Raw genomic sequence first — 3,119 nt, forward strand, 5'->3', positions numbered from 1 at the left:
TGGCTGCTTAATATTGAGTTTAGCAATAATTTGTATTATATTAGTTTTTTCTTGGTTTATTGCTTGTAAAACGCCCTAGAGTTGAAAACGATCATGCTTATGTGGAAGAAGAAGTGGGATTGGAACAAGAAAAATAATTCAATGTTGGATGACACCTCGAGCCTTCAGGCACCATATAAAATTGGTAAGGAATTTGGTTCAAATGGTTTTGTTAGATATCTTAGAGTGCATAACTAAATATTATTTGAGAATTTAATTTCAACAACCTATTAACCGTCCATCCAAGTATCATCCCAGGCATCTTAATTCAATTTTCACTTTGTCCAATTTAATTCAATCACTGCAATCATTCATTTATTGTTTATGTCTCCAATATAATCATTGTGCTCAACGCACCCATTGAAACATCGCTGAGGTCAGCATATTGAAAACTCATTTGGAGCACGAAGTCGGCACAAAGTCAGTTTGCATAAAAAGGTAAAGGCACAATTTATTAGTAAGGCAAACACCATTTTTTAACAAATTTGTTTCAAAGGCTTTCTTAAAATAATTGTGATTTAGGTGCGGTTTATTAGTACCGCAAACACCTTTGTTTTAACAAATTTGTCTCAAAGGATTTCTAAAATAAAGGTGATTCATTTTTGTTTAAAAAGAATCTTATGTTATGTTGTAAAAAATGGAATTAAAAAAAAGTGTTTATGTAATTTTTTTGAGAACCACTACAAAAGTAGTAAAAGGCACTTCCCTTTGAAAACAAATCTCCTAACTGCCATGGTGTATCTGTTTGCAGCGCCTAATATTATGCATGATATTATGTTAAACGATTAAAGAATCCTCTGCCATTATATTGAAACAATTATAATGAGCTTCCTCTTCAATAAGCAACACATTTGCATCGCACAACACCAAAAGCTCGCAGCAGAGAGGATCGAAGCTCGCAATAGAGAGGGTCAATTTGAGATCCTCTACCTCAAATTCATGCAGCTCATCACAACCCTCATGGAATTGAAGTTACCGTCAATTGTCGTCGTCTATGGGCATGCTTCTGCAGGGGGATTTATTTCTGCATTAGCCCATGACTATATATTCATGAGAAAGGACAGAGGGTTTCTCTATATGAGCGAGATAGACATGGGTTTCGTCATTCCTCCGAGTGGCATGTCCATCATTAGGAGCAAGGTTGATTCACGTTACTTGACAGAAATTATGTTGCGCAGACCCAAGTATTCTGCTCCCATGGTCTTCAAAGTGGTTTTGGTGGACTATGTTCACGATAATTATGTCGAAACCCTAGAAGCCGCCATTGATGTAGTTGTTAAGATGGGTCAGAAAAAATGCAATAAAGAGGTTTACCTACAACTCAGGCTTTGTATTTTCTCCGAACCTATGGAGAAACTCTGACTGGTTGCCAAAGAGGGTTCTCTACTACTTTCCCACCTTTGGTTTCTGTATCTTTAATTTTTTTTTTTTAACTTTGTGAACCCCATGTGTCAATTGTTTGAGTACTCAAATATATGAATATTATGCATAATATTTGCATTCACAAAAGCTAGTGCATTCTACAGAGTTCTTGTAGCCCCATTTTTATACACTGCCATCTGTAAATTTTGATTCTATAGAGTTCTTGTAGCCCCATTTTTATACACTCCCATTTGTAAATTTTGATTCTATGCCAAACTAATCAGTGCATAATATTACAATTCTAGAGCGTATTTCGAAAATTGTGAAATAGACTTAAGCTCATGCTTTTCTAGAGGCTTGAATGAACACTAAAGAAAATTCAAAATCACAAGGTTACTAATGTGACAATTGTATATGACATCCATGTTAAGCCAGTGTTGCACAGTAATTTTTTTAGATTCAAGAAACTTTATGGCATTAGTATAAATTAATGTATGCACTAAATTTATACGTGGTTGGATGAGGGATTTTTGCTTGAAGATTCCACTTGCTTCACAAGCTTACTAATGTGACAATTGTATATGACATCCATGTTAACCCTGCATAGTAAGTTTTTCTCAAATTCTAGAAACTTTATGGCATTAGTATAAATTAATGTATGCACTAAATTTATACATGGTTGGACCAGGGATTTGTGCTTGAAGATGCCACTGGCTTCTCTGTAAATGGTGACATTGATGTGCATACAGTTGTTGTTGCTTCCTTTCTTGTCTCACATCCAAGCTTTTCACCTCAAAGACTTCTAGACATGTCAGAAAAATGGAGAGCTCCACCTTTGCTAGAAGGCCCCGTGGATCTTTTCATTGGGATAATCTCTGCAGGCAACCACTTTAGAGACTGGATGGCTGTCAGAAAAATATGGATGCAGTCTAAACTTGTTAGATCATCGAATGTTGTGGTCCATTTTTTTGTTGCCTTGGTAAGTTATTGTACATTTATTTCTACTAGATTGTTTTCGAAAAGAGTTAATAGAGTGATGGAATGATGAAATTAATTGTCATTTAACTGTCTCTATCGGAATTCACTGCATATCAATATTATTAAGAGGAAATACTATGATTGAGGGGCATATCATTTATCATCAAAGAAGATACTTGTCTTAAGATGAAAAACTCCTGAGCAAATCCTTTCAAAAATCTCAAGAAGTGGCCTTGAACACTCTGTTCATGAAGAAGCAGAGGAACAGATAGCTAACAAAGCTTTGTTGTACCATTCAAGTTGGGTTCAAATCATCAAGCTACAAGCTACCCCAAATATGTCCTGTACCAAGCAAGTAAACTTCAGAGCAATTGATTTTGGCAATATTAACTACAAGAAGTCTTCAAAAAAGACATCGGAAAAGGGGTGGTAACTGGAGAGAAATGAGGAACTATGTAAGCTTTAGGCTTTTGAATTCATTGGGCTCCTTTGAGTTAGGGTGGTTGTTTGTAGCATAATGGGCCAAGGAGCCCATAATCCTAGTCTAGACTGTTGTCCTATTTCTAGCAGTGCCTCTCTAGCCTCGATTGTTTTAACTTTTGGCGTCCCCATTTCTCATATTTTATTCCCATATTAACTTTTGGCATCCCCATTTCTGAGATTTTCTTCCCAGATGTCTTTGTTCTTTAATACTAAAGTGGCCGAAAATCCTCATCCTCCTTAATTGAGGCAGTTTTGGG

Source organism: Pinus tabuliformis, chromosome 3_1 (assembly GCF_031772625.1).
Source record: "Pinus tabuliformis cultivar Carrire ecotype Pingquan chromosome 3_1, CPIR1, whole genome shotgun sequence".
Classification (NCBI taxonomy): Eukaryota; Viridiplantae; Streptophyta; class Pinopsida; order Pinales; family Pinaceae; genus Pinus; species Pinus tabuliformis.